Source organism: Ischnura elegans, chromosome 4 (assembly GCF_921293095.1).
Source record: "Ischnura elegans chromosome 4, ioIscEleg1.1, whole genome shotgun sequence".
In the NCBI taxonomy this organism is placed as follows: Eukaryota; Metazoa; Arthropoda; class Insecta; order Odonata; family Coenagrionidae; genus Ischnura; species Ischnura elegans.
In genome coordinates this window covers 55,379,327-55,393,187 of record NC_060249.1, presented here as the reverse complement: position 1 = coordinate 55,393,187, position 13,861 = coordinate 55,379,327, and the positions used below count along the sequence as shown (strand labels likewise).

Sequence of the window (13,861 nt, the reverse complement as noted above, 5' to 3'; positions counted from 1 at the left end):
CAAGAAAAGAAGGAAATAGTTACCGCTACGTTTCTCACACAAGTTGTATAACCACTCACTCACTGTGTCAACCCGAAGGTTGGTTAGATGCATTAGGCTTGGGCTCATCCTAAACTAAGCCACAGGAAAGTGAATGGAACACACAAGGAAGTTGCTTATTTTCTAATTTTTCTCAGATTTTCGATTTCAACCTCTTCAAATATGCAATAGGGATTAGGATCTATATGGTTAACTTATCAAGTCCATAGCTGAACAATATGAGGTCGCTCAAATGCAGCGACAGTTATGTTTTTCCAATGAACAAGTTGCTTGAACGAAAAATCGGAGAGAATTTTGGCCCTTTAAGACGCCAGTTTTTGTTCAACCCCTCAAACATGTACTCACTCATTCGTCGAATTTTAAATGAGTTTTTATTAAATTCAGTGCTCTTGAGCGACTACTAATTAGTTTAAAAATTGACTTGATTTAGTAACACAGAGATTCTACTCGCCATAGTATATTTAACAAGGATGAAATCGAAAATCCGAGAAAAAATATTTTAAAAACAAGCCTAAGCAATACCTTTCCGTGGGCTACCTTATATCTTTAGGATTTCTGTAGGGGTTAAGCACAAGCTTTGATTCCGTAACACATCGCTCAATACAGCCAAACGTTCTGTTCACGAGGCCACTATGCTCCTCCCAGTACATTATTTGCGAACTGGTTACAAATAAATGATATTTAGTACATATTGCAATAATAAAAAATAAAAAAACTAAACTAAAGAGTATACGATTCGCAACGTCAGGTCCTAGTTCGTGGATGTTATTTATAAATCTGGATTTCCCCACTTAACTCCAATATTTGTACAATGCATCACCGCTAAGCGTAATCATTAGGTACATTTACATATGTACCTGATGATCATATTATGATCGCAAGGTATGCAAAAGTTAACTGATGATCCCGCTTAGCGATGAAAAAAATTGTAAATATTTAAGTTAAAAATATTTGATTGGAAAAGCACAAATATATATTAATGAATATAAACTGAAGATCTGTAATTCAAAGGCAGTTTAAGCAAATCACATAATATTAGACTCTCATGTCCATGTAATTTACTCGAAGAAATGTAAATTATATTGTGGTGGATGAAAATAAATATGATAGAAAAAAATGACAAACTTGTAGTTTATATTGAATAATACAAATTTTTTGTCAAAAAATGGTTTGAAACACTAACATTCGGACTATATTTACGGTGACACCCATTTAAATAAATGGAGGAAAAAAGTAGGGGGACATTCGATTCCATGATGGGCGAGCACGCTAATTAGGGTCCTAAAAGTTCATGTTTCCCTCCCTAATTACGCCCCACTACGAAAGAAAAGAAAACCCTTTTAATGCGCTCAAAAAAATGAGACCCCAAATGTTTTCGTTTATTCCTGTTTCACATAAATCTCACGTCCCCCATGGAGTCAACTAGATGGCAACAATGGGGCAATGGAGTCGCGAACAAAGGAAGTGGGTTTATATTTTTTTAAAGTTTTATTTTTTTCTCTTTTCTCCGAGAAGACTGAATGAGAAACAGTGTGAGGGAGAAGAATACCTAGCGATGGGGAAATAATGAAGGAAAGTTTCTCAATGATCGACGCTTCCAACATCAACACTTCCGAATATCCTGAGGTCGGTTCGCTTAGATATTATAACAGACTCCGAGGATGTAATTTCACAAGGTTCACATACACTCGAAATGAAAAATGAATGCTTTAAGGAACTCGGAATGCAAAAAATACCGTCAATATCAACTTCTTGTCTCTAGAACCACCATCAACATCAGCAGGAAAACAATATATTTCATTTCAAATGTTGTCAACGATACTTTACATACCATGCACCATTACAGATGGATAAAACAATTTATTAGATAACTCTGGACATATTACTCAGTGGTTCCATATGTGGACATACACCTTGAACCAGCACATATCATAGAGAATAGATGCTTAGTTAAATTTCTGTCGTCATATTGTTCAAAATCCTCATCTATTTCGTAAAAATCCAGAAAAATAACACAAATCTCTGTATATGTGCCTATTTTTTCAGTATTTGATGCTATCTTTCTGAAAATTGGAAACTTATCTATACGGATTACTTATACTCCGCTAATTCCTGTTTTGATTCAGAAATACTGAATGATTGAGAACCACTCCATTCTCCCTCTCCACTAGCAGGATTTATCTTCTGATACTAAAATTATTTTTAGCATTCAAGTTATTTTGATAAGGGTTTCCACCAATAATCCAATTATTATAGCCTATATAATAAAAATTTGACCGATTTGGCTAATTTTGGTTTTACAATGTTCGTGAAAGTCCAGGGAAGGTTAAAAAGGTGAGAATATCATTATACAGGGCCCATGAGGCCTTGGAATGGGCCCTCACCCATTTACATAAGAGATACATGTTAAGTTCGTTGTCAATACCTGCAAACCTTTTTTTCTTTACACATTTAAATCAGTGATAATGGTCACATATTGAATATGATATTGAAACATATACCTTTGAAAAGAAAAATAAATACAAATTCTTATTCTTGCAATCGATTTTCGTTTTATACGTGATTGACGGTGAATTTTGAAATAACATTCATAAAAATGCTGAAATTTGGCGTTTTTGGCATACTGTCCCCTTTACGTCCCTTCCTATTTTTTACGTAGGTTGACATCAATTTCTCAGTTTATTGACAAAACAAATAATTTGATTTAGCCGTTATACAGTTCATTTGACATTAGTTATTCACAAATTTAGCGCGCGAAAACATTTTTCACTTACTTTAGGCTAACTTTGTTACTAACCGTTTGGTCATAGTATTCAATCAAATGGCCGACGAGCTACCTTAGGTGCTAACCGTACTCATGACCAGCGAGAGAGAGAGAATAATAGTAGTAATAATAATGGTAGTGTTGGTATGGCAGAATTGCGTTAAAGAGTGGCTGAAAATGAAGCGGATAGGCTTAGAATGCAACGAATTCGTGAACATCAAACACAACAGCAGTGAGCATGACAGAATGAAATCAATAGATCGAATCGCACTGCTCCTGTGATCCTGGAACGAGTAGCATTCTACTACGATCAGGTTTTAGATTATTGTGCCGATTAATCAGTAGCAGTTGGGGAAATGAACATCATTAGTCACTATTGTAGGGCGTTAAGATACAGCGGTGAATCTACTGGATTATGTTGTGCTGGTGTAAAAGTAAAATTGCCGCAATTGGTGCTACCACCAGATCCATTACATTCATTAGTTTCTGGAATTTAAAATGATTCCAAACCCTTATAGGCCTAAAAAATATGACATTTGTTTTCAAATGATTCGTCATATTTCTATATTTACACGTCGAAAAAAATATTCTTTGCCAGAAAGCATTAAATTTATTAACTGTATTGTAACTGTGTTGTATTTAAAATAGATGAAGATATTATATTCTTTTGAATTGTAAGGAAGTTTTATTTAATAATCCCATTTAATAGTGATTGGCCACAAACTATACTGACCGATAAAATGTAGGTAGGTACTTATTTGTTGATATAATAGTCTGTAACACATGTATTAGATAAACGTGTTTGAAAGACGGGATGAGCATAAAATGTTTGACTTCCATAGATATTTTATAACCAAAATTAGCCAAATCTGTTTAGCCTTTTCCAAGTTTTAGCGATAAGAACTATCTGAAATGGATTTATATCTACATAGATAAGATACGAAGGTGATACGAAGTTCACCGGGTCATCTAGTTATTAAATAAATACGGCTGAAAGCTACTCCAAGTGAAAGATTCATTCAGTGACGGACTGTGGGTAATAGTGTAGCTTGACTTTTCATGATTAAGGGAGAAGTAAAAAGTTAAGTATTGCTCATTTCATAAAAACATACTTCTATTTTGAAAAGAACGTTAGTCTAATTAGTCTAAGTTTAACCCTAAGTCTAAGATTAACTCATTATTAGCTCGATTCTACCCATTCCAAAGGCTTCAAAGAACTACTCCAAATTCTAATGGACACAATTATTTACTTTATAACCCTCTGACGACGTGACTCGTTGGTCATCCTTGGGGAACCCTTTTCAACCTCACACTGAACCAGGTTTTTACCATTACCAAACACTTCTGTGCCAGACCCGAGGCCCTTTACCAAAGATTACCGATCATTAAGCTCACTTGGCCCAATTCCTCGCTTTCTTCCTCTTCTCCCAAAGGTAAAAAATTAAGTGGGGAATGAGTTCTTTTTCGGAAAGAAAAGAGCGCCCAAAAAGCTAGAAACAGAAGATTTAAATTCTAAGACCGAAGGATATGGAGAGGATCGGTTTCGTTGTGAATGGTGATCAGAAAACTTGCATTTATCGCCGAGGGCCTGGATTCAAGTACTCGGCGCGGCACAAATTTCCAGAAACAATGATGGTATTTTGAAATCTCCGTTACTATGGGGAATCAAAACCAGGAGACATGGAATGGAAATAGGCAAAAAAGTGTTTCATCAATGTTGCTGAGCAAAACAAGTAAGATTTCAGTTACCAGAAGGTATATTTTCCGCACATATAATCATTTATATTTTACACGAGGCACGGTGTATCAGTCAAACAGAAATGGGAGTAAGGAGGGATAAATTTTATTAAGGAGGGTATTTTGAATACAAATTACGGAAGGAAGATAAGAAAGCTTTGAAAACAGTAGTATGAAATTCCAAGAGAAATTGCAACGTCCGCTAACTTATGCAGATAACAGGAAGTATGCAATTGCTTATATGGGAAAAGCACTTGTATGCAATGTACGAGAAAAGTTAATGTTGAGTTATTTTTTAAAATGACGTAGTTGGCGCAGAAACTCCATTAAGATACGAGCAAATAGTTTTGCTCTATGTTCTCTTCACAGTAGCCTTTCCCGTGATAGAAATCAAATCGCGAATACGCTTTGAGAACGCAAAAACTTGCTAGTGCAGCCATGAGGATATTTCGATACACATTAATATAAAAGAGTAATTACGTGAATAATTCGTGGGCAATGAAACTTCTCCATTATTTTACTAAAATCAGCATCCAAATGGCTTCAGATTTCAATTATCGATTTACAGACGATATTTTTGCGTTACTCCTTAATCTAAAACAAATAGATGCTCTTAGTTCTTCCCGTCCCCTATTAGGAAGGGAAAACAACATTTTTGAGAATATTTATATTTTGCCCAATCATTATGGTATAACACCATTCTGTGTGATTTATTTACCAATAACTCAGTGGAAGCGCACATTGTTCAGAGAAAGGCTCACGAGAACATTTGGCCTCCGAGGAGCAATTCGTGAAATGAGCAGTGATACCATTTGGCGTCGTTGCCTCATGTTATCTTCCCCACCATTTCAGCACGAGTTACGCCCTAAATACCAACATACTCCCCCAATCCCCTGCTTGGGAATGAGTTCTCATTCTGAGTGTTTCCCTTTGTTTCCACTTCTGCAACTGGTTTGCAGGGCGACGGGGGAACCGCGGCGAAAAGGGGTTAATGTGGGTCGCCTTGGAATAAAGTAACTTCCTTCTCTAGCACGTGTTACCACGCTTTAGGTGAACAACCCTCCGAAATATCCGCCCACTTCGTCGCGAGGTCTACAAATTTTTATTCCCAAGTATATCATTTGTTTTCAATATAATAGCACGTTAAGTTTTCATATAATTAGCCGTCTACTCTAAGAGTGTATTCTCGAAAGATACCACAACTTCATGAAGGAAGGGATTTTTAATATTAATTACAGAGGAGAACATAACAAAGATCTACAAATAGTAGTATGAAATTCCAAGAGAAAATGTTACATCCGCTAACTTTGGCAAATATTATCTAAGGATAAGGATTATCTAAGAATATATAAGGATATTCTGTTATTTTTTATGGGAATAGAGTTTGTGAAGACGAAACGTTACTATTAAGTTACTTTTTTCAAATTAAGTTGAAATTTTCCAGGAATTAGCAAATTAATCAAAAAATAAAGCCCAAATCCCGTCGCTGGTCAAAATGCTCAAATCTCGGTGGAGTCTATTTATCTATGAGACTTGAAGTCTTTTATGTTTGCTCATTCATGCAAAAGAATAAAAAATAGCAATTAAATAGTAATAAAATCCCTTTAGAATAGGTATTACTCCCTCTCGTTTAGTCACATTTGGTCTAGTAAGTCAACCTATTACTAATTTAAAGCGTAGGTTATCATATTGAAAATTTCACGGTAAATGGAATAGACCTTGGTCAGTATTAGACAGAATTGGAAACAAAAAACATAAAAATAAGAAAATAACGAAGTAAAAGTTTCAAATTTGAGATGCAGGAAAATTTTTACCAGTGGCTACTCAGTCTGCCCTGAAAATTTAACATTTATTTTTAGTAAATTTAACGCAATGCTCATATCTTAAACGAGTAATGCGACACCAAAATAGACATGTCGAGCGGGAGATAAGCGCACTCTTTGTTAGCATGCAAGGAAAACATTTCATAGATTGCTTGCCATATCCATTGGCGGGGTTTTAGGGTAGCAGCTGCCTCAATAAAATTTCCTCGTACAGAATTTCTCAGCCTCGTAAGAAACGTACATGTCCGCCGCTAGGAAATAAATCACTTTCCATTAGCTATTTAGCAAATTATTTATTATATTTATTGCATAATATTACCAACTTTCGATATTATTTCACTCGAATATGCTCAAGAAATGTAGCTGCCGATCTATTAAAATTGGCGTACGCATTAACAAATCGAAATAAGAGTTACCTCCTCGGAGTTATTTTGAGAAAATTCGAAAACCGAATTTAATAAATTAAAAATCGAGCACTAGAGAGCTAATTATAACGAAAATTATGACTGCAAGAGGTTATTGATACAAATTTTGCTCATTACGAGAAAAATTAATACTAATATTTTCCTATGTTCTAATTCTCATTCACAGACTACAAGTCAAATAGATGAAATTAAGGAGTTTTTTTTCGTTTCAAGATCCAAACGGATTTAACACTATAAGAGGTTTCTCGTGAAATTTTCGCGGAACAACACGTTTTACGTTGATTTTTTATTGCATAATACCAGTCAGTATCATACTTTCATAGAACTGGACATGAATATGTAAAAATAGTAACCTCTTTCTCAGAAGGAGCAACTAAATAGTAAAAGCAGAAGAAAGGCGCTGTGAAAGAGAGATCAAAGTTATCTGCACCAGCTACAAATCACTGCATTTCCAAGCTCTCATTGCCAGTCGTGGCAAAACGGAAAGACTTGACAGTCGTCGTGAGAATAAAATGGAGGCCTGAATCTTCCTTTTGGGAGACTGCTTAAACTGCCGCAATACTAATAATTGCAACTGCCACTTACGAGCACTATCAAAGCATTTGAAAGTCTCGAGAGACAATGAATTAAACTGGCGCTTCATTCACACAAAGTCAAGCACAAAGACTTTAAACAACGACAAAGCTGACAGTGAGTGCGAGTCATTATAGAGAATTGGAAAAGCTGTAGATTACAAAGTGATGAGCTAGTATAATTATAGATGCTAAAAGGTATTCAACTAAGGGAAATGATGTACAATTGCCAAATTTTGGGCCATATTGGCTTTCTCACACAAATACCGTCGTTCCGAGGACAAGTATTAATCTTTGAGCTCATTCCAAAGGGACCATGCGAAAAAAACTCAAGATGTTGTGGGTAAAAGGAGTTGAAGATTCATATTTTTTTAATTTTCAACAAGTCCAATAATTACCATGACAGACTTTGACTCTGAAGTTCTAACCTTCAAAACCCTTAGGAAACAGCGCCCCAGGTAACCCTACTGGCAGTTATCAGCGGGACGAACACGCGCTAATTAGCTGCGTTGGCACTAAAGGAATTACTAAACAAGAATAAGTAAGGTTCAGTTATAACATCATTTTACAATACAAATTTTCCATAAATCCCTAGAATCACCATGACCAACTTTGGTGGATCTGGAGGGTTTTTAACCTCCCAAACCCTTCAGAAACGGCGACCCTGGTAACCTACTGGCAGTAATCAGTGAAGAGAACACGCGCTAATTTGTTGCGTTGGCACGCACGGATGAAGGATCGACAACGAGTCGTAAAGAGATGAAAGCAGAAAAGGATTGGACAAGAGAGAGGGAAAGAGACGACTATTGGTAGCAATGGGGGAGAGCGGAAGCAGTGTGGAACGCTGGGACAGTTGGTGGTAGGGGGGATAGGCGAGGGGGAAAAGGCTGGAGCTGGAGCGATGTGGGCGTGAGGGTGGGTCGATTTGGACAGCTGAGTCTGCCCGCCCGACTCTCTCGCAGTTCTCTCGGGTCCATCCGCCATTTTAACCGGCGACTCACTCCCTTCTCGCATTCAATTTTGGACCTCACGCAGTCGGTGGGCATCTATCGGATGATTCTGTTGATCATGGTGCGAAGGAGTCTAAACAAGACAGTCATTTTAAACGTAACTTCCATTGTGAGTGGAAGTAATAAATTGTGCATATGCTACAGCAGCGGGATTTCCTTGGGAAATAATAATTCCATTGCCAACAAAACTACGCAGTCGAAATCGGCATGTTCATATCCCAAACGAACATTAGTAATTTTCAGGAGGGTTCTGAAATGTTTTATTTAGAGATCGAATAGATGATTCAAACCTCAATCGTTTTGATTTGGAGAACAAGTTTCATCACATAAGGGTTTTCAAGAGGTTTTCAAAAGACTTGCGTAGGTTTTTTTGCTGTGCCTCAAATTGGATTGTTTAGGATTTATAAATTCTATGAAAGGGTTTTCAACAGGATTTGTAGAGGCTTCGAAATAGGCGATTGATGAAGGATTTCAATGAGGATCTCTGAAATCACTAAAGATATATCTTCTTGCTACCCCTTAGGTTTTCAATGTAAGCATTGCAACGGTATTTTCAAATGTGGTACAAAACGTTTACAGCTTCGTTGATAAAATTTTTAAGAGGATTTAGTTGAATACTCTGAAATCGTCGAGTATAAATAACCGAAGTCTCTAATTGACTAATGATTTTCGTCAGGAATACAATCGATAACTCAGTAATAAAGCTGGCGGGAGGGCTAAGATGATGTGAGATACCTACAACGATGCCCTAGAATTACCATGACTAACTTTGGCCTTTGAGGTTTTCTAACGTTTTAAACATTTCCGAGAGCTTTCCTGGTAACCTAAAGACAGTAATCATTCGGGTGAATACGCACTAATTTGTTGCGCTGTTGAGCATAGAGAACGAGTCGAGAGGAGAAGAAGGGAGAAAGGAAGGATACGGACAACAAAGCGCTCCCGCATGCCAATACTTTCGACGTCGTCCTCGCCCTCTTACGACCACGACCACACATCTTCATTCGGTGGTTTGGGCCATCGCTGCCATCCGAAACGAACCTTCGATTCATGAGTTTACACGGCCAAATCCTCTCGCTGAAAATTAAGCGACCGGCAAATTCCACCGACGATAAAATTCACTGACCAAAATTGAGCCGATTACTAAGACCTGATAGCGCAATTCAATGAAATATGAAAGATTAGTTACCACGAAAAAAATCTTCCTCATTCAGCCACTCTATCACAAGCTGAAAATAAAAAAGCACGAAAGTTAGCCGCCATTTTCATGAGTGGTGACGTTATTACAGTTTCAGTTCATTAGCTCGTAGGTTTAACCCGGTCATTGAGGGAAGGACTAGAACTCACGGGCAGTAGAGAGGTAAGAAAATACGAGCCATGATCATAGAAGAATGAAATGGGTGAGTCCCAACATTTGAGATACAGATATTTGGTGGGAAATGAACTTCCAACGGCTTAACCTATGACCTATGAGATTTCTGGAAAGCTAAAATACCTTCGTCGTTTGGGAACATATTACCTACTCCATTTTCTCCGCGAGTAATGTATTACGCGTAGAGAACTAGGGCTTCGGAGGAGATGTGATTTCCTGGAGAGAGCTTCGTGAAGACATAGACGAATCAAATGCGTAATATGGAGACGAGGATATAAATAGCACCGGAGACTGCACGGATTGCTACTCGCAGATTCATGCGATTTCCTAAGGCTGGGGTAGTCATCACGGCATTGTCCTGAATATACGATTTTTTTTCTCTGACGGCCAGAACAGACAATGGATTTCTAGTGAAATGGAACCAATTCACGAAAGGAGGATTATTCACGATTACTTTTTAAGCCTCACCTGTTTGCCACTCATGATAACATACACAAAGGAAACTGACAAATGGTAAGTCTGACGATGTCACCTTCATGTTAGGTCTGACATAAGTCTTATAGTTTAGGGGAGAGCTTTCTCATCGCGGGAAAAATTTCAAGTTTTCTCAACAAATTTGCCTTCATATTCAGTAGTATTTCGGAAACTAATTCGTTATCACTTGCACACTTGTCTTTTTCTGTTTATATTTATGTTTATTGTAAACAATAATGCTATCGCCGTGACCTTCCCATCTCAACTAACCCTACGATTTGGTTCTCATGAGAGCGGAAATATTCCGGTGAATTCGACAAAGGAAATTCTTTATAATAGATAGAAAGTAAAGAGATAAATCTATTAACGATTAATAGAAAGGAACTTCGTTTTCCACACCACGAATTAAAATTATAACGGCTGAATTAAGAGCAAAAAGAGACTCAAAATTACCAGTTTCCCAATCACAAGCAAATTCGCTTCATAGCTAGGTATTCATCAATAAGTGTGAAGAACAGATCTAAAAAGGCATAACTTAATATCATTTAATTCGAGTGGTTTCGAAGTCACGTTGCATTTAGCACAAGATAAAGAACGGGACTCGATAAAAAACAGTATAAAAACCTTGCAGACTGCAATTAATTCATCAAGAGAGTGGGATAATCTCCTAGACCCTCACGCCCTATTTAATCCTTCCTCACTTCCCACCTACATTTACCCCATTTCTACTCGTCTTCGTCTCCTTTGTCTCCGTCTCTTCCTGATTTAAACATCTCTCCTTCTGAATCTTTATACCACCCTTTCACGCCCATACAAACCGCCAAGGACCAGAACGGTTGAGATGTTTTGTTGCTGTTATTGCCGACCGTATATTTTGACTGCATTTATTCCAAGCTTCCCCGTTGTCACTTCAACGCGCGGCCTTTTATATATTTCATGCTTTCCACACGCGAATCAGTTGCAGTAGTTTTCCCTTCTCCTCTTCCACGTCCAGAGCCCTAAGCCTTCGCCCTCAAAAATCCATCCTCCCTCCGTGTCTACATTTGAACCAAAGAGGTTGGTCTCGGGGTAAATTTATACAAGAGTGCTCAAGGTGTATGCGCAGTAACCAAAACCAGAAGCTAACAATGAATCCCCGCCTTCAGTACTACAATGAGAAATGGAAGGTGTTAGCAAATGAGATACTTATAAATAAATTTTATCAAATGCCTTATACTGTTCCTTACTGGCGAGTAATAAATTTAATGGTAATAACCTTCCCAACACAATCAAATAACACGAAAACAAATTTTTATCGATATGTTCAGCCAATCCGACCTATCGTGAGATGTCTGACTTTTTTTTACTTTGGTGCCATGCGTATCCAAAAAGAACGTTTTTGAATTTTTTATGCTTACTCTTGAGGGTTGGAGGAGTATGCAAGACGAGTAATGCGTATAGGTCGTGTGAGGCAGAAAGAGAGACTTCTGAATGTTAAGAACGCGCCTGCTTTGATCACAATATCAGTAGATACAAGTTATACCATCAAAAACATGGTGACATCTTATACATTCCGAACATCTCTTTCCCGATTCAGGCATGAATGACATCCATTACCTTTTAACGATATCCTCATAAGTCACGCCTTAACGATAACCAATGCGGCGCACAAGTCAAAGAACCTCTAATTTTGCATTTTTTGTGTCTGTCTGCATTTTTGAATGTCATTGATTTATTCTCATATCCTGCGCGCTAACTCTTATGAGAGCAGTGGAGGATCTATGGGGGGGGGGGGGTGAGGGAGCAATAGCCCCCCCTTGAATATCCAATTACCACTAGATAGAACGGTAATTTTGTTCGGACCCGCAATACTTCTGGGAGGTTACCCCCGACTTAGCCCCCCCTTGTCCCTATCCTGGATCCGCCACTGACTGTGGGTAGTGTTCTAACCAAGAGAAACAATGATGTTACGGAAGGGCACCTGGAAATCAACGAAGAAAATAACTTTATTCGCCTTAATTGCAAAAGTTAAACAAATTGTAGATTCCATTCCAATTTGCTTTAATTTCTCATCCTAGGAGCCAAAAAATAATCTCATGCCCTGCACTAAAAACATCGCATTGAGGATTAACTGTAAACAATTCTTCAGTGACTACTATGGCTGACATGAAAACTAATAAACCATTCAAAAATGATACTGATTTATAATACTCAGGGGAAGATTTTACAAATATGCTAAATACAGAGAAATTTTTAAAATATCGAACCATGTCAACGTGGAGATAAATCTTATCGACGGCACAATTTTAATTCCACTAAAATTAGAATCTTATTGGCCTAATTTAGAATGCGATCAAGTATCATTGTAATTTAAAAACCAAGCGAGGGTTCTGGAGTGTCCAAGGTAACAAAACATTGTACTATCTCTGAAATATAACTTGTAATTGCAAAAGAATAAATCTAAACTATGACAAACCACAAACAATGAAAAAATTAACAACTTCAGTGTACTACAGTCTTTAACACTCACCTTTATAAAATTCGAGATGAGATGATATCAATGGAAGATCTACACAAACCTCAATTATTCCCGAGTTTGAACCAACGGAAACTTAAAATCCTCTTTTTCATTTACAAGCCGAAGGAAAAAGAATTATTAAATTATCAAATTAGAATATTACGTCAGAGATACAAAGTACATCAATTTCAGAGAAAAATGAGGATCGTGAAACAGAACAGTCAGGCAAAAAAATTAAATCCACCGCACTCATAGAATTATTTGAATTCGAGACCTTTTTTAATGTAACGAACTTTTCCGGTATTGTCGTATCCGGCCGACACCTCGCACAGTCGCAACTCTCTCCATCGCATTCGGCCTCGCGGATGCTTCCCGCAGAGAGAGCCCTAAGTGCTACGAAATGCAAGGAAAAGCCTTTGAGAACGGTACAGAAAATGAATGGTAAGGAAAGGAGCCGGGTGCGAGTTTCGAGGAGGAAAATGAGGAGGCCTGAAGATGAAAAGCGGGCGTGGAATAAACAGAAGGGGATGCGATTGTGCAGGATACGTATGATCAGCAGGGAAAAAATCATTTCCTCGTCAAACACATTTTATAAACATTTTTAAACGCCCATCATGCAATATCGTTCTAAAACAAAAATTTTTTCCTTTCTCATCAACTCGCGTACCTACTAATTAACGAAAATTCATACATGCGTTTTGATGAAAAACGTTTTTAAACTGCTTACTCTTACATCCCATGTTATTATTATTGTCAGTCATTATACGTGTTATAAGATGCAAACAGACGTACTGATTTTCCACACTCATTCATCAATTCAACCGGTTTCAACGTTTGCACGTCATTTTCAAGAGCTGTCTCAGAAAATGACGTCGTTAACACGTCATTTTCTGAGACAGCTCTTGAAAATGACGAGCAAACGTTGACACTGGTTGAGTCAATAAGTTAGTGGGATACATTACTACGGGTGTTTGTTTATTATTACGATGAATTTCCACGAAGTGAAAAGGTCGAGAATCATCTTTAAGAGCTATTACCTGACCAAATATAAACACCTTCAATTGAGTGCCTTATCATAAATTATGGTTAAAAATATGATGCGACATTCCAGGGATAACAAATCCAATTTCTCAAGCAATATATTTCGCTGT

General features: G+C 37.5%; 1 protein-coding gene and 1 long non-coding RNA gene across 2 annotated transcripts in view; one reads left to right on the top strand and one right to left on the bottom strand.

Annotated features, from left to right (window-relative positions):
* LOC124157523 (voltage-dependent calcium channel subunit alpha-2/delta-3) overlaps window positions 1-13,861 on the top strand; it is a 315,282-nt gene that overhangs the window by 69,023 nt on the left and 232,398 nt on the right. The window lies entirely within an intron of this gene.
* LOC124157525 overlaps window positions 1-13,861 on the bottom strand; it is a 184,070-nt gene that overhangs the window by 149 nt on the left and 170,060 nt on the right. The window lies entirely within an intron of this gene.